Below are 19,548 nucleotides of genomic sequence, written 5' to 3'. Positions count from 1 at the left end.
TTTTACAATTTCAGAAATGGATTTAAATTTGCAACAACGAACTTGTATTAAATTTTGCGTAAAAAACGGATTTAGTGGCGCACGGACGTTGGAAATGTTGGAAAAGTGTTTCGGCAACGATTCTCTAAAAAAAAACGGTCGTTTACCAGTGGCACGAGCGGTTCAGAAGTGGTCGTGAGTCAATCGAAGATGATGAACGCAGTGGCAGACCATCGACATCGAAAGTCGGTGAAAAAATTGATAAAGTAAAAGAAATGTTGGTCAATAACCGCAAATTAACCATCAGAGAAATAGCGGAGGACTTGAACATTGCCTATGGATCCGCCCAAGACATTGTGGTTAATGATTTGGGTTTCCGTCGTGTAGCATGCCAAAAGACCTCAATTTCATGCAAAAAAGAGACCGTGTTGACGTCGCAAAAGACATGATTTGCGAGGCTGAATCCGATCCCACATTCATCAAAAGGATCATTACTGGAGACGAGACGTGGGTTTATGAGTACGACACGCAATCCAGACATCAGGCAAGTGAATGGCGTTCACCAAATGAGCCGAGACCAAAAAAACCACGTCGTTTTCAGTCAAAAAAGAAGGCAATGCTGACGGTTTTCATGGATTACAACGGTGTAGTGCATCATGAATTTTTACCAGAAGGCCAGACAGTAAACAAAGAGTATTATTTGGGCGTTATGAGACGTTTGCGTGAAGCAATTCGCCGAAAGAGACCAGAAATGTGGGCAGAAAACTCGTGGATTTTGCACCATGATAACGCACCGTCGCACAGTGCTATCATTATTCGTAATTTTTTGACGAAAAATGCAACAAATACCATCCAACAGCCACCGAATTCACCTGATTTGGCTCCCTGTGACTTCTTTCTGTTCAATCGAGTTAAAAAACCATTACGGGGAACGCGTTTTAGCAGCCGAGAGGAAGTAATGGAAAAATCGCAGGAAGCACTGATGGACATACCGAAAACCGAATATAAAAAATGTTTCGAGGATTGGATCAAGCGCTGGCATAAGTGTGTTGCAGTCGATGGGGATTACTTTGAAGGGGACAATATAGATTTAGATGAATAAACTTGTATTTTTAATTTTCTGAATAAATTCCGGGAAATTTTTGATCAAGGTAGTATACAAGTAAATTTGAAAAAAAAATGCCAGTCTCGCTTCTATATTATACATGAATATTCTCGTCAATTAACAGCTTACCTTTAGGGCCATAAAAGTATCACGTTAAACCACTGCATAATTCACTCACGCCATTGAAAACATGCCTCACGTACCTGTAAAACAAGAAAAAATTATTAGAAATGGTTAGCAAAAAGATTAATTTTAGAAATAATCATAATGCGAAACAAATCGTGGAATAAGTATTGCAAATATTTAAGAAAGATATAGCATTAAATCAACGGGGTGGGATATAATATTCTTAAAGTAGCGTGAAGGACAATTTCCAGAAAATGAATAAAACAAATATGGTGCATAACCAGTCAAAACATTATTTATGAGAGAGATGGGGAGAAAGAGGAATACGATCCACGATTCGATTTTAACAATTTTCATCACCTAAGAAAATTATCCCAAATGGACCACTTAACGCACCAGAGGGACGGCAATAAATTCCAGTAGAAGCGAACCGAAATCCCCGAGGGCGATAATATATTTTCTATTATAATAAAAAGAAAACCTCTCGCCACGGAAGGAAAATGAGAACGGGAAAAAAATAAAAACCCTCCTTCAACCTTAAAACGCGCCGAATTCTTGACAAAATACCACGCCATATAAGCTCGCAATACGAAGAAAGTTGGCGAAGCAATAAATTCGCCCAAAATACTCCCCTCATTTTTTTCCCCTTTCCAATTCCCATTTTAACCCAGCCATCAGATCCTACCCGACCCTTTGAAATGCGGCCAATTTTATTGATGCGGTGGGCAACAAAACTGAAACGGGGCACACATTGACCGCGGACCGGCAAATTCAAGGAGCGGCATAATATTCGTAAGCATAAGATGGTAATGCTTAAGAAACAAGGTTTCTTCATTGAGTCCCCTCATGTTGAAGAACCGAGGGCCCGAGACAGAACAGTACAACGAAAAATACCGATCTGATCTTCTGCTAAGTGAAGGCTACATATATTTAGAGCAGCACACTCCCAACTTCAGCATTCCAGTATTTGATTATGATATTACCCAAATTTCCTGCGACTCGTTTCACGTCGTACTGGAAGGAGGGTTTTATGTTTTACCTTACCGAGAAATCATTATCGTGTTTTCTCATTGCCTTTGCTCAGCCTCTGCTCCCTAGGGATATGCCCACGTCTTTTGTGATGTGAGAATACTACCCACAACGTACAGGCAACTTCAAAAAAGTGGGATAAACCAGGAATGGGGATTAGGGGACATTTTTTGGTGGAGAAGAATAGCAAAAAAACCCGATCACTCAGCATCCCAACGTCTCTCCACCGAGCATTAGTAACGTATCTCGTAAAGTGGAACACTGCAACATCTCGTTTATATGATCTCGGGGACCCCTTTAAAAAAGTTCCCTCGGGAACGCCCACACGAGACCCCAGCGGACTAGCTTTGTGGGCTTCCCCGACTCGCCCACACGAGGGAATTCTTCCTATATTTCCTTCACCACATTCCCTTCCGGCCTAATCTCTTTCAACCTCTTTGTCCGCCTTTTTTGGGCTGATTTATTTTGCGGTTCTGTGAAGAGAAGAGGGGGCGCGAAGACGTCACACAAAGGCTTGCTTTCCTTCCCTCACACGCGGCTTGCAGAGGTAAAAGGGGGAGAGCAAGCACCTTTGCAGCTTCACGAAAATGGAGGCGGTATCGTTTTGAGCAAGATCGTCCTCTTCTGAGCGGGAGAATTAGGGGAAGAAGCTATCATGACGCTTACTCTTCTCAAAGGAATACCACCAGGCACCGCGAAGGATTTACTTCCCCCTTCCCCCAGTTTGCCCAAATACGTTGCGAGAGCGTTACCGATTGATATTCGTTCAATTCATGAAAAATGACACGGGAAAATGTGAGACTTGGAACTGGCGTTTGCCACTCATCTCTCCTCAAAGGCACTGCCCTTGAGAAATAATAGCGAATATCATAATTCATTGCGATGAATATCAAACAAGTCAACATCATCAAGCGCGACATCTTCACCTGTCACGCAGAAGAACGTCCGTCAACAATCCAGGGGAAAAAATATTCTTCCTCAATCCATACCTACACAGAGTAGAACAGTACGGCGTTATTTTTTACTTTTGCGGAATATTATTCGAGATTATCGATCATTAGATAGGATCGCCACGATGAATAATGTGATCGAAGCTCATAGGATGACCTTTAATTTTCTTTAAGTGAAAGGTTCAACATATTGAAGCGAGCGTCAAAGGACAACTAACTCATGCACTACACATACTATCTCTTAAGCGAGGGGGGATCGAGCATTTTGTATCGTTCGCAACTATTCCGAGAAGGCATTTGAAAGGCAATCCAGGGAAATGGCAACGTACATCTCCTCCCATCTCGCAGCGAAGACGAAGTCATCGCAGATTGACAGCCTGCCCCTTAGAAAGGGAAAGGCCCGCCACGATTCAGACTTATTGAGCCGCCTTGAAAATCAATTTGGATTATCTGCTGGAAGTGGGGATGGGGAGTCAGGTCAATGGAGCAAGGAACGAGCCAATGGAGGGAGGGGTTGTGGGGAGTAAAAAAGCGACAAAAAAGCGAGGAATCGATAACGATCGACTTCGATCATCGCTTTCCTCGTGTGGCCACAAGAGCACTGCAACATCATGATTCCACCCAACAAGTATCAGATTGCGAACAATTCCAACGCTAACAGAGCATAATAACCTGGGCGATATGAAATATAAAGGCTCTAAAACAATGTTGTGGTTCTCGCCCAACGTACACCGTTGAATGGTTTCAAGTTTTGACCCATGGCTAGTGATAATTCTGATAACCGCTGCCATATAACATAAAAATGAAATATTCCAAAACAATGATCAAAATATGCATATACACACACACCATCGCGGTAGCTAAGTAAAGTTTAGCATATCACTATGCCAATAACATTTTCTTTTCTAATCGAGACGGAATTTAGGGGCATTTGCGAATATTTTACACATTAACCTTTATTGATTCGGAAAAATCATAAAGAAAAATTTTCTCTCACCAAAAAAACTACCAAGGCTGGACGGCGAAATAATAGCATATACATTGAGAACGACTAGCCGATTAATCTTACATTTTTCGGATCACTCTCGTAACACGCAGTCACAACAGGCGATAAGGCAACAAATGCCATCGCGCTTCCGCGGAAAAATCGACAACGGCTCCCCAGCAAACAAAATATGGAGTTGATCATAATCAGGAAGCAAGTCAGCGCCTTCGGGAGTCATTTGTTTTTGTCATCTGCCCATCAAGATGGAATACTTGCCATTCGATCGCAGACGAAAAGTAGGGGGGGGGGGAGGAATGGAGGGCCAAAAGTCTCCAGCGAAAAGCAAATAATTCATGCCACCGTCTCGAGGATAAATGCTCCCCGGGACGCCAATGGAGAATGGATGGCGCCAAGTGATTGTGCGCCAGTCGTTACGCGTCTAGACTTCGCTTTCCGTTCGAAAAGGACATTATTCGAAACCTGAATCGATTGCAAGAGGAAATGCACGTTCCTCGTTCCACGGACCATCGAAACGAAACGAGGGGATTAATCGAGAGGAGTAAATCCGGCAAGGCACGCGAAAAAACGAAGCTTTTTACATGGCGGACACAAGAGGATTCGGGGAAGAGGAAAAAAATCAATTTTTTAACACACGAACTTGATTTTGAAAAACTATCGAAAGCCGAATACGTGGAGTACAAATGGTAACTCCCAAGAAATATGATGTGGCCATTAATAATGATGACGCTCCAGAGAAAAATATCAAGCACGTTAAGTATATACCTAAAGGCTTGCATATAGTGAGTTAAGGAGCGGACTAGTGAACTCAGTGTTGAAATTGCACTGGTCAATTTCTGATATTTATCGGAGAGTGAATTCATACTCATTGATGATAGAAGTGAGAAACGCAACATATGAGTCGCAACCGTTTACTGAATATATATTACCTGAAATGGACAAATCGTACAAGGGAAAGGAGTGAAAAATATTACTCCTTCACGAAGAAGTCGACGGAGAATGAAATATTTGGAAGAAACAGCGAGTAGATATGTTAAGTAATTCGATTGAACAGCAATTTGAATATAAATTAAAACTATTTCCTCTCGTGGGAATACAAGTTTTCTAGGAAGAATCTCTTGAGTGTTTCAAAGTTCTTACGTTTTGGATTTAGAAAATGACCGTCGATGGCTCGATTCGAAATAATATTTGGTAGGAATTACGGCTGAGGTACGTGTACATTAGTTCCCACCGGTAAAGGCGAAAAACAAGACAGCACTTTCGCGTCTCTAATGATCCCTTTTGCGATCTATATACATAGAAAAAGCTAAGATCACTAAGGTTTATCTTTTGCAGTCAACTTGTGACACTAGAAATACGCCTCTAAATCTGCGTTCCCTTACACATAGCAGGTGAAGTAAAGTAAAGAAAATCTTCACAAAAAGACTAAGCGCATGTATCTAAAATCCAGTGGACATGATGAAATAAAGTCGGAACACAGCGATCGCAGGAGAGTCACTGTACACCCAGCTTCTGAATTCTACACTTACTACTATGTATATCAAAACACAAACAAGGCAAAGTTACAGAAGGTTACCCAGAAGTTTCTTCTTTTAAATCTTCGTATAAAACAAGTCATATCGATATATTTAAGACATAACTCCAACTGAATACAAACTATATATAATTTCGGATCATACTGCACCGAAAAGATGATATTTAAGATACATCAGTGCTATCACTATCAGCGGAAATGAGGATTAAGACAGGCAGGGATAAATACTCCGAGATCCCACAGCCAACTATTTCACAACCGAATATCCTCTGCCGTCCTCGGCATTGACCCTATCCATGTCTAAACATCATTTCATTTAGATTCTGGCTGCAAGATTTTGCATAGCTTCGACTTAAAATAGTAAAGGGACTAGCATTATCCAGAAATACAGGGCACAAGCTATTTTATAAACTTCGCCGATATGGGTAAATAGTGGTTTTATATCCGCACACACGCCAAGAACATGTCTTCGAGAATCGCATGATCTGCCTCAGTATGCACTCTGGCCCAAGTCAATCCGTGACCACGACCTTCAAATTAAAATAGAAGAGCAAAGCCGAAGAACTAATCGATAAGCTTTGAAGTGCCCGGTGAAGTACGCGGGGCACAAAATGAAAATGGAATTCAAACATATTTCGTGTGGCAGTTGGTTCGAGGAAGGTTCCTTGATTCGTGGCAGTGGTGGTATTCCTTGGAGTACTTTAAATGCTCTGCTCAAGGTAATACTTAAGTAATTACATAGCGAGCATTAATCAATTTTCTTCAACTTCATTTCACCCAAGATCAGTGGGTTTAATGGATATCAAAATATAAATAAAATAAAAATTAGGAACATACATACGTGAACGCAATTACAATTCTCAGGAAATGACGAGATAGTATCTCTCCATGCATTTCCTGGGAGTCATTTGGTCGCAATTAAGTGGCGTTAGCTTGATAAATAACGCCAAAACTCTTTAATACGATATGGGAGGTGCGGTGAGCGGGGCATCACAATAAAAGTTCATGTGATAATTCACCTGTCAACTGCAAAGGGGAAACCCCAAAGTTTTTAACCCTGCAACCCTCAAGTACCCGCGGTGATGAGCGCAAACGCTCCAGTCTCTTCCCTCCTGACACAATCATCACACGATAACGTGAGACCGCAAAGGTCGTGATACTTGCCCTCGAGTTCGATCGCTGTTATTCGGGAGACGATAACCAAAAAGCGAACATGTTTATGGCCGTCTGCAAACAGGCCGTAATTGGTTTCTCAGAAACAAGGTTACACGTTCGAGCACGGGGTGCGATAGCGGGGGCGAGAGCCAATGTGCGGCTCGGTACGAAGGCGACAGGGGTTGAGGGAATCGTTGATGGATGGCGAAAGAAACAGTGGGGGAAATGAGAAAGAGAGCCGGAAAAGCGAAGAGGGAGGGAGCGAGAGAAGGAGCGGAATACGACCACAAAGCGGATGGCGCCGTGCAGAAAACGCCCCCCCCCCTCTCAGACAATCGATTTTCGGGAGCCAAAACTTTCCACCAGCCCACACACCGCCGCAAGTCCCTCCCTCACCCTCTTCCCTTAAAAAAAATAACACCGCGCAGAACACCTGAGAGGCGAGACTGGGAGGAAAAATCGAGAGGGGGGAGGGAGGGACGAGAGGGAGGTTGCGAATACACAACGAGAGTGTGGGTAGGGGAGAGGAGAGGGGGCAGATCGCGAAGACGCCTTGGTTATTTCCAAGTAGGTGGACCCCCCTCCCCCTATTCCCATCCCACTGTCGGAGAGGCAAGAGGAGGGGGAGCCCGAAAGTGAAAGTGGGCCAAAGCTTTTCGGCAAATGCGTAGCGGGAGATGGAGGAGGGGTGACTGGCAGTAAGGCACGGCTATCGGGGCGGGGAGTCGACGGCGGAGGAGAGGGGCAGTGGGGGGGGGGGAGCGAGACGGCGGGGAGGACTTGCTGCGTCTCTTGAAAGCTCGGCGTGGTCCCTTGCGAGGGGAGGGCGAGCATACAGCGGAGGGCACGGAGGAAATCTCTCCCTCGGCACAATCCCGTGCCGTCTCGTGAGTTGTGATTCACTCGAATAATGAGAACTTCGGCCCCCGACCCCCTCGTTCACTGTGCACGCCCCCAATCCCCCACCTCATACCCCCCCCCCGAGCAGCTGATTCAAGCGACCACCTAACTCCACGCGAGTACAAGGGGACGAACCCCTGATAGTTTTCCAATGCAATCGCCAATTTTATCCCCCTCCGTTCCCTTTGCTCCACACCGCAATCGCCACGCGCGTCGGGGACGGTCGCCAGTTTATCGATCCCAGAAGAGAAATAAATAATTATTTCACGAGTTTTCTCAACCTGGGCCGTCGTAGTCCATTTGCACACATCGAGAGATGGATTACGGCCAGGCACTTCCTCTCTCAGCAATCCGGTAAAATAAGACCATATATAAGGTCAAAGTGCCGCAATGATCATCGGTTCCTGAGTTTGGATTATTTTTTCAAAATCGTAACTTGGATAGGTAAAAATAGAAGGAACCGTGACGTCAATAACGTAAGCGTATACTTTCACACGGTCATAGTACCGCGATGCGATAATGACAAAGACGTTTAGGAAGGAATAGGGTAAATTACTCCAGGAAATGAGAGAATTACATTGACAACCACACGTTATAAGGAGAGACACACGCATAGAAAAGACTTCCGACCTGATAGAACTTCCAGTCTGGCGTAATTTACGTTTGATAGAATGTCCTGGTTGCAATCAGGACTTTCACGGAAGCTATAGTTTTCTGTAAGTGCACATCGCACAATTCTCACGATGTTGTTCCGGCGCCCCATACTACAACAAAACCTAAAACTCTCAGTTGCTAATAAAATCCTTGGCACCTGACAGGCATTTACGAACTTCATTCCCATGGATTAAAAGCATCTGCGGCCACTTTAATTTTGAAAACAGTTAAGGCTTCTTCACTAGTCCGTGCCGAATTTCCATTCTCATTGTTACCTCGCACGATGTAAATACGCGGCAATAACCGAGCGTGTACCAGGCAAACTTAATTTTTCCAATCACGACTTCTGTGTACTAATGTAAAAATAGGTATTATTGCTGGGAGAGTCAATGACCCACAGTTTTAAGTCCACAGCAATCGGCGGAAGGCCTCCTCAACCGTAAGTGATTGCCACAAAACGCAGACAAGGGACCGGAATACAAATTAAAAAACTCACCACTCCTGGTATCGAACCTAGAATTCCAGGGTGCTTAATCGGGTTGGCATCCACCGTCGTAAGCCGCCTTAATTTTTTCCATATAAAGGGGTTTCATCAATTTAATTTTCCAAGAACAAAGGTCCGGAAGTATTCATTTCGCTGTAAGTGAATGACGGGGACTGATAAAAAAAACCGGCTGGGTGGGGCAGACGCCAAAATCGACTACTGAGATCGGTGAGACTGAGATAATATATAGGACCGAATCGTTCGCCGTTTTATGAAACTCCAAGTTGATTATGCCTATCGATATCCCCTAAATATTCCGGGTTTTCCAGGTCACCAGACGGCATGATAATAGTGTAAGCCGCAGTCGGAGTCGGTCGCCAAACTGAGAGGCGAGGGTAAGGTCTCCCTTTTCGCTAAATTTCGCCAACAAAACACCCTTCTCGACCGGCTTTTTTGGAAAAAAATAGTAAATTTTGGTCTCCGGACCCACCACGCTTGGGTTCGTCTCAACCACCCACCCCTAAAAATTTAATTCCGGGAATTTATATCCAGAGAGGGAGTGAAAGAGTTTGGAGGAAGGGAGACCGGCTTGCCAGGAATAATAGGGTTTCTTTTTAAGGCCTTAACAACACAGGGCCGACCGGTGATTTCACGTCCCACCTCCTTCACAAACGGGTCCCGCCAGCACCCCAACAAGTCCAAGACCTCGTCGTGAAATCGTAAATACCGCCGAAATTTCAATCCCTAAATATAGAAATCCACCGTGGAAAAAATTTAACTCCCACATGGAGGGCTTTTATTTCTGGTGAGAAGGGCTTTTTGTTATATTGATCAACCAATACTTCTCGCTACTCATTACACTCGTGGCAATAAGAGAAGCAGTTCGCAAATCCAATCGCGGCCCGAGAACAAAGAGACACCGCGGGGGCAAGATGATTTTGGCAGCAGGAACGAAAGGAGAGGGGAAAGCAGGAAGGGAAAACGTCGGTGGGAGTGATGCGGGACCACAGCCGAAAAACTCGAGGTTGGAGAGGAAAACGGGAACGACTACCACGGACAAGGATGATCGTCAACAAAGATAGGAATCCGAAATTAAGTGACGGCGTAACTAAGGCGACCTTTCCGCAGGCCGCGTAAAACGGAAATGGGCCCAAGAAAAGCGAAGAGGGAGAGAGAGGCGGGTGTGAGCGAGCGGAAGTGGCGAGGGAATCAAATGCGACACGTGAGCTAAAAGAGGAAATTATGAATATTTCGAAATAAAGGGACGATGGTCCCGAACGCAGTGTGGCCACTCGCATTCTAGATATCCATTCCTGGCAAACATGCCGAGTCTTTTTCCCGAGTATTTTAAATCAATTTGTACATTTTTTGTGGATCACCCTTCATCCCTCTCACGTGCCACTAAAATCACTGACGCATATTTGTCGTCTGTCTAGACTAGCACGCGCAATAGCCTAAGGCTAGAACGAACTAATATAACAAGTAATAGGAAGATCGTTCTCCCGGGAATTCCTGTTCAACATTTAAATATCCCGGCATTCAAAAACATTCAAACCATTTCCCCATTTTTCATAAATTCATTATGTCAATTTGTGTTCCCCACGTTTCCCCAAGATACTCCCCCCCCTGGATAACATATGTACACTCTTAAGACATTAAAGGCGACTGAATTCTTAAAACTGTACACCAAACACTACAGGTCAAACTCATACCGCCTTCATGAGTTACGCAAGTTGTTGCATACATACAAGGATACGAAAAATCCTAACACACTGAAATCTGGAAAGATACATGGCACCTTTGGAATAAAAAAAAGCACAGTTATCAACACGAAGGTTGGTTTGATACGTGAAAGTAGAGCTCATCAAGTACTAAGCCGATCTTCGTGTGAAATCCATACATCAGGGTAGAGAGGCCCTTTGCCTGAGCGACCTTAGATTTCCCAGAAAGATCTGGTAACCGAAAAATCACACAGCTTGAGTGAAGCTGATAATTCCCAGAGGCATCACCCGGAATTGAACCCGACCCCTCCGGTTAGTAGCCCAGCGCTCTAGCCACTGGACTACCACCTTCCCACCTTTGCAATAAGTGAGAAATAAGAAACCAAAGAAAAATAATAAATACCCCTCAGGAAAGATAAATTTGCAAATTGTACCCGCAACATGTTTCATGAAATTTGAAATCGTGAAAAATCGGGTGAGAACCTCTCCTTTTCAGCGCCGTACACATATATCCATCCTCTTACATGGATTACTATTAGAAGAACCGAAATGGCTGTAATTATATCATAACAGCTTATAGCAGTATATATCGGCTGATACCTCGGCATCACGGCAGTATTATGCTCGGATCTGTAGGTCTTCATAGAGGTGGTCCATTTCCTTCCACCCAATTTCCCTAGCCACATGCTGAGCACACCATTTAATCTTTAGGCTCTATTTCACCGATTCGTCTCCCTCACACCCTTTCCTTTCCCAAACTTTACAATCCATCCTCACCCAACTACAAGCATTCATTTGTTTCCCCACCACCAGCCGCACTCAACGGGAAGAACTTTTGCATTTTTTATCATTAATTTGTGACATATATCGACACAGTGGCGCACACTGAGAATCCAATTCTTTGTTACATAAAACCTTCACTGGATGATAAACGCATCTATGAATAATTGAAAACTCCATTTCAACCGTATATACTTAAGCCACATTTAAGACCGTATGAAAGCTTTAACTAACGAACTGCTCGCAGAAAACGTACACGCAGACGAAGGGCGACAGTTTGCACGACAGGGTAACTATAGCGAAATAATGCCCGAACCAGTCATCGCTTTGTCAACGGTGTTACTAGGAGGCTAACTAACACGGAGAAACAGCGTTTGGTACTACTCACTACAAACATTTCATTAACAACCGCTTCTGGTTTTACTTAATGTAATTTTTCTATCGTGAGAAACAATGGGCAAAAGAATACTTAGCATTCGCATTCACAATATATTTACTCGACAAGGATTTCGCTGACGCACAGCGCAAATCATGATCGTAAGAATGTGGCATAGCAGCGTTTCTTGCCCTTCCTCACTATTCACACCGAAATTATAGAAGAGCCCCCAGGAGAAATATGAACCATTGACTCATAGTCAACCATTTACGGTCTATAACATTAAGCAGTTCACTTAGTTTAGGAGAGACTATTTTATTTGAGCTTTGGACTAGCGGACCATCCATCTGCACAAAACATCCATCCAAATTGACAGTCGACAAAGCAGCCGCCAGTGGCAATTATATAAGTTCTCTTCGGTGGCGGAAGGCTGTTGGTTACCATCGTCCTGAATGGCGGAGTGAAACTGGCAATTAAACGTATTCACTACCACCAAATATGGTATCTCTATAAGATTATGAGACCACTTCTTCCTGGATATCAGGCACGTACCTTTTATGTCCACGACAAAAAAATGGGACGGAGATGGATTGGATGAAAACCAGTGGAATGATTTATCTGAGCACTGGACGAAAAGCGAAATACAATACGGCTACAGGACAGAGTTTTGAGGAGGCATACTTAAATTAGAAAGATGAGGAAATGCTAAGGATGATGCAATTATTATACAAAACGAGCTCGCTTAAAACAAATACGTGGCATAAAACTGATATAATGAAAAGTAGAACGTGGATAATAAGGCAATACGTTAATAAAGAAATTACGCAATAAGGAACTACGGGAGGATAGGGAATAAAAAAGCACGGATAAAGTCAAAGACGATATCATGTATATTAGGTAATAATGATATATTGAGAAGTAAGCGTGGAATGGAAAAGACATAGAAAGAGAATTTGGGAAGGAGACCAAGAGTAAAAGAACGTTCAGGATAGAACGGTAGAGATGTTTGTTGCTTCCTAATAAAAAGCCGAACTTCGTTGAAAGGCGTGGTCACATAGTTTAGTAAAACTGGAAGAAACGACCAAGAGAAAAGAAAAACCAACGACCAACGGCCCGCCGAAAAATATTATTCACCGCGAAGTTCACTGGGGAAGTGTGTATGGCGCCTTGCGAACACGAAACGAAAAGGCAATTAAACATTAAGCAATCTGGCCCACCTCCAGGACTGTGGCTATTGTGGATAGAATCAAATGAAATGGAGATTGAATCGATACGAAATTACTCCACTAGGAATAATGTCACGCGCCATTTTACAAACGGGCGAAGTGACCTCTTGAATGAATCCCGATTCACTCAGCCGTAAAGTGCTAATAACACAATCGAAGAGAACATGGGATGTACTAACAAGTAACAGCTCATAAAAACTAAACATATATGATTGGACATATTCACAGCATTGATAAATGAAAATTATACCAATGGATCACACAACTAAAATGTTTTAAACATTCACACCATCATTTACTTGGGGCAATAAAAATATAATTAGGTCAAAAGCTTAATCTTCCCATTTCACATACTATATTTCTCCAACATCCAATACTTCTGGCCTCGGCAATAATAAATTTAAATTATCGGAATACCAGTTCTGCGATAGTTACGGCATTATTGCTGGAAATGACATCTAGACAGGCCATCACCGCCATCCGATATTCATTAAAATTATTAAATAACATTCAGAATTCCAGCCAAGTACCGCTGAATATTAAACAGCTGATGGCTGAAATTGGCGATAATGATACACACTTTGTCCTCGTTTCACAACTATGCCGTTTTGGAGTTTAACCCACTTTTACAACAGCCCAGACATTCAAGCATTCCCATGACGAATGGACAAAATAATCTTCATTAAGACACAACTCAGACGTTTCATTGGGCAAGCAATATGTGTCTACTAGTAAAACGACTACGGAGAAGCTACACCGTTTTGTAAACATCACAACAGTACGAGACACAGCGAAATGAATACGGCACAGAAAAGAGCTAACGCAACTGACCGGGAGTAAACAGAAACTTAAGGCAAACAGTCTCGGGTGCAATTTTTTTAGCGAGAGAAATAAATATTAACGGAGCCCTCGCGGTTACTCCCCGTTCAAATGAAACGGCCGCAATCAAAACCAACAGCGACTCCCGTGAAACTAAGTGCTCTCTGCAGTGATTACAGCAATATGATACATGATACGGTCGTAAGTTCTTAAGAGAAATGACACCGAGGTGCGGGAGGAACGGCGGCAAAAACGAAGCGCCCGGTGAGAGCGAGAAGTCCGAAGATGAAAAGTTGGTTTACGCGAGGGGCTCGTGTGCTCGCGTAAATTCCAATCAATCACACCTCGGGGGGAAGAGCATCGGAGTCCACACTACCGCGGTTGGCGACCGACTTGGCAGACGAGAAGCGGCGTGAGGGATGACGGAGATCGAGAGAGAAAGAGACAAATACGCGGAGACGAACGGACAAACGTGCACCAGAGAGCGCGAGAGTGCGTGTGTGTGTCAAACAACGTGAGGGTGAAAGGGATTTGAGACAGTTTGGGTGTGCTTTCCCTTCCAACAAATCACGCGGCCGTGCGCGAGCATATACGCGTACAAGCGCGAGCTTCAAGTTCGCGGCATCGGCTATAAGCCTGGGGTAATCACGGAGACTTAATTCAACATCTGCGCGACCTCCCCACCCACCACGCTACGGGGAGGCGGGGGGGGGGGGAGGAGGAGAGCAAGCAGAGGAGAGCAGGTGGAATGCGACCGGGGTTGGGGGGGGGAGGCGGTGGCACAAGGGCGAATCTCATTGGCAGGAGAGGTTGTAACGGATAGAGGAACATAATATATAAAACCAGTTCGGGTGTTAATGGACAGAATGACTACCCTGCAACGGATGATTTTCTTTGATTTGATCACTAAAATACCGTTGGCTAACAGTAGGTGCGTGTCTTTCATGACCATAGGTGAATTTTTCTTCAATAAAAGCAGTACGCAGTGACGCGAAGGTTGAACAGCAAAAAACGAAACTTCACTGAACATAACCAATAGTAATCTTACCTACTACGCATTTAAAGGGTAAAATTGTGATTACATGCTGGCCAATAAGAAAGATTTATGAACATATTATGACATACAGGGGCATTTTTACCAAAGGGGGATCCAAAAACTCTTGGTCTTAAACATCTCATAGCCATAAAAAAACTCAAATGATCATTTAACGTAATAAAGCCGTAAAAAAATGGATGATATCTCATGACAATTTCAGTTCTTAAAATGTTTGACATTATAAATTCTGCATACACAGAGAAGTTATTAGTTGTACAAATTAAGCAGTACAACTGTCAGTTGTACAGAAGTAGTTGTACAACTGACCAGTAATTATTACAATTTTTAGGGTTTTGCTTTTTCGTTGTGATTTTTAAATTTTGGACGCATCCCCATGCGCTCACAGTGGCCGGTTAAGAGATCAAATGCAATTTAAGGGAGGCCGCTATTCAATGCATAAGTGGGCAATCGACGCGACTACATAAATCATGAATGCCTCCTAAATCGTAACTTCCGCGGAACCGAGATGAGTATACAAGTGGGGCCACGATTTGCATTTGACAGTCTACGTTTCCCCGGAAGCAATTGAAACGTGAGACAATTCCTTAACCCATACCAAACACGCCACATGATGTGACGGCAAAATGCAATTTCCAGTGACATAATAAAAGCCCTTACAGGCAATATTTCCATCCCTGGTCGCGGCGAAAAAAAATACCAACGCAATTACAAGGAAGATTGAATTTAAGCCTTTCGCATCGCAATACTTAAGTGGAGTGAGGTGCAGGGGAATGTAATCGTGAACGAATTTTAATCGTGAGGTAACAAAAAAGAAATGTTGAAAACCACGACTAATAGCTCCAACAATAAACAATTCAAGAGAAGATGAGGATCGGTGAAAAAAAATACGCGGGAAGCTCTGAAAGTATCACCAATTAGCAAACGAATTGCCAGAGTGGGCACCTCGACAATTACTGCCGAATGGATGGGAAAGTGGCTGCGACGAGATTCGTTCCGACAAAAATAGAATGGGTTCCCTGCGAGCACCATTCCCATCCATATAATCATCAACGTCACCTCGTTCACCTTTTCACGATTCTCACAACTTATACCCTTCTGTAGGAAGATAAAACACTCGGTATTCCAAGAGTTGTCAAATGAAAAAATATGACACGGGAAGCAGAGCAAGGCAAAGTTGAAGGATAAAACGAGACGGAGAAAGAAATGGACAAAAGGAGGGGATAAGTAAGCAGAGAGGATCTTTATTCAATTATCCAATCAATCAAAACGGGACTTAAATCACGAGAGGGACAGCTGAGGAACGAGAAGAAAAATAGATTTCAGAGAGTTGGTTCGGTGGGATGACGAAAAAATAAATGATATATGTATTAAGTGCCTTGATCCAGCCCACACTGTGGGTTGAGTATGCTAAAAGAAGTGGATGGAAGACGCCCATTCTCCGCAAACTGAAATTTCCAATTGGCCGAGCGGGAGATGGAAATGATAAATGAGCGAAACTGGCTCACTTCGACGATCCCTTCTTTTACCTCGAACTGAAAGTGATCATCAATTGATATCAGCATCACAAACAGCTCAAAAAACGGAACTAATTCTATTTCTTCTCCAAAAATGAGCATTTTGACAGGAAGGATCGGAATCCTCAATCTCGAGAAATGAGACTCATAAATAGCACTCATGGAAACTGTTACGCGAATCTTGAATTTGTCACTCAATATCATGAAGCATTTACGTATAGTCGTTATTTTAAACAGTAAATAGTTCTGTATCGCGTCCTATTTTTAAGTTGAACTGATTCACGAGAGGAATGCGGTGGCCTGCAAGGTCCTCATTCCCCACAAAAACGGCCTTAGAATGGGAAGCATACTGAGATCTGCAGAACTATCTGATTCGCCCATCTGATCCAGACACTACGAAGAACAAAACCGAAGCAACGACGCAATACAACGAACTACGCCATCTACAGGAGAATAATCCATCTTTTTCCGAGCCAATTACCTTAATGCCCTTCGCACGCGTTCCATCTCCACGGACATGTCGAAAAGAACATTATCCCTCTAATGGGATGCGATTTTATGAAAATCGTATCGATGTCTTCCTTCGATTACCAATCCCTCGGGCGTTCGATTTCGGAACGACCGTCCCACTCCCTTAATGACAGCACACGATACCCAACAAACGTGGTGCGCCCAGTCCACGTAATGCAATGAAAAAATATGATAGAGAAGAATGCATTATATAAAACTCCAAATGTAATTTTCACGACTTTTCCCCCAAAACTTCCGGTCTCGACGGAGAGAGGGTGGTACCTCTGTGGGTTAGACATATAGGGGAGAGATAATGATTACTTAAGCTTTAACGGCAGTTAAACCACTCCGGTGTTACTAGGAAAGAAGACAGCAAAATGGAATGGGGCGGAGTGCAGGACGCGGGAGGATCAGAAACAACAAAAACCACAAAAAATAGAGGTATATACGCTTTCATTCTTGGCCTCAACAAGATGCATTACGAAGCATGTTACTCATCAAAATTCCCTCTTCTACAATTCTCTAGAACTGTTCATTCCAGTTTAAAACGATAAAAAAATCGGACAAAAACTATAGCTGCTTTTTTTCGAGTACTGGAGACCCTTTACACATTGATTGCTGCGGGAAGAACTTGAGCGGGCACTGGAATATCAAACTATTTTATTTTCGATGCATTTTCTACGACTTTGAGACCACGATTAAAACCGGCGGTATAAGGAGAGAAACAATAACGTCTCAAAAGGTCAAAAATGTACCTACGTGCAAAGACAAAAGCAGAATTATTAATTACCACTTTAAAATTAAGGACGCAGTTTGAAGTTTTTTTGGCAAGTTTCTTACCCTTTGAATTACCAAAAAAGAACATTCGAGCAGATTTTATCGCAAATTATTACATTTCAACCAATCAAGTGCGAATAATCAGGACGCGAGCTCACCTGGCGAACGTATTATTTAAGGGAACGCATTTCAACAACGGTCCAGATGCGAATACACGAATGGGGTAACGATTGATGTGGTCCCTGGATGACTCTAGCAACGTTGACGGATTACAGTGGGTTGAATCAAATTTCGTCAAACATCCCTGGAACGTGGCTTTTAGGTCCCGACACACCTTACTTAAGAGCGCATAAATAGCTGCGAGAAGAGAGCTGGGCGAACAAGGAAAATCTTGAGGGAGACGGAGGCGGAATAAAAGTGATGGGGGAGGGGAGTCCAGAGACGCGGAAGAGTGTGGGGAGGCGGAAGGAAACGTCCATGTGGCCGGGGAGCGGATAATTGGCAGTAGGCGGTGTGAGGGGGACGGCACGGGAATTATTAAGGGTGTCGAAGTACAGAAGGGCAGACCGCCACCGAGGGAGAAGAAGAAAAAACACCCAACCGCCCTCCCTCCCGCTGCCCCCAGACTCCGCCGCCAGACGCCACGTGACACCCCGAGCACATTACCCACACCCCCCACCCACTAACACCAACCCTTTTGGTCACACTCACACACCAGGGGGCGCGCGCGCGCGACCCTCATCTATCCCCCCCTTAACTCTCACTCCGCCCATCCCACAGGGTCCAAACCGACATTTCAACCCATTTCCCTCCCCCCGTAATGACCTAACGAGGGCGTGAGGAGAGGGGTAGAGAAAAGTGGGGAGAGAGCGGGGGGGTTAGAAACTGAAGAAGGACGGTAGGGGGAGGAGTTGGCGAGAGGGGGATGAGAAAGAGATGAGGACGCAAAAATTGAGCGATAAAAGGCAGAGCGGGGGGAGGACCCAGAGCGAAGATCAGGAATGGGGTCGGGTGGAGGAGGTTGGTGTAATGGGAGTGGGGATAGAGCCATTCCACACTCCATCTACGACCACTCTGACATGACCCAAACCCCAGCTCACCCCACCATTTCCTCGCAGACTTCCTCGCCCATCCCTCAAAACGAGGGCGGGACGGAATGAGAAAACCCTCTTCGTACCCACATACACACACACTCCCCACGGCACTGACTGCGTCGAATGAAACGTGCGCACCACAATAAACGGGGAACTCAAATCGAAGGGGAATACGATAAGCACACTGCCAAGAGTATTAGCAACACGATCTAGGAATTCAGTGTCGGCAGACATACATAATCGTAAATCCGTTTAATTTAATTTTGCGGATTGTATTCGAGTCAAAATACAGCAGATTGATTTATATGTGCTTACAGGCGTTACTTATTGGCGCGAAGGCCCATTCATTCTGTGATAAATAATATAATAAGTATTGCACCCAGAATTCTGACTGCATTTTCTCTGCGGCGCTCCTAATTTATGTGAACATATTTAAAAGGAGGATTAAATTATTATGCCTACAAAACCTTCTTCAGATGAAATTGGAAGTTACACTTACGTGATCTTATAAAAATAAGACCCCCTGATCTTTATTAGTACTTTAAAATATTGCAGATTAATTTCATATTTCGAGTCATCCTCTATCCGCATTAAATCATTCATTCATTGAGGTAAGAAATCAAACACGATAACTTCACGGAATAATTAATTATTTCATTATTCTGAAGGCCGAAGAAGTTTGGATTTCTAAATAAAATGTCATAATGACTACTCGTTAGTGAAAACAGATACTTTTTCTTTTGTGCATTTTAGCA

General features: G+C 43.7%; 1 protein-coding gene across 1 annotated transcript in view; it reads right to left on the bottom strand.

Moving 5' to 3' along the window:
• crp (transcription factor cropped) overlaps positions 1-19,548 on the bottom strand; it is a gene marked incomplete at its 5' end in the record, with an annotated part of 388,544 nt that overhangs the window by 368,511 nt on the left and 485 nt on the right. The window lies entirely within an intron of this gene.

The sequence above is a fragment of the Hetaerina americana genome, unplaced genomic scaffold (genome assembly GCF_022747635.1).
Source record: "Hetaerina americana unplaced genomic scaffold, ioHetAmer1.1.p SCAF_10, whole genome shotgun sequence".
Lineage (NCBI taxonomy): Eukaryota > Metazoa > Arthropoda > Insecta > Odonata > Calopterygidae > Hetaerina > Hetaerina americana.
This window is presented reverse-complemented; position numbering and strand designations above follow the sequence as displayed.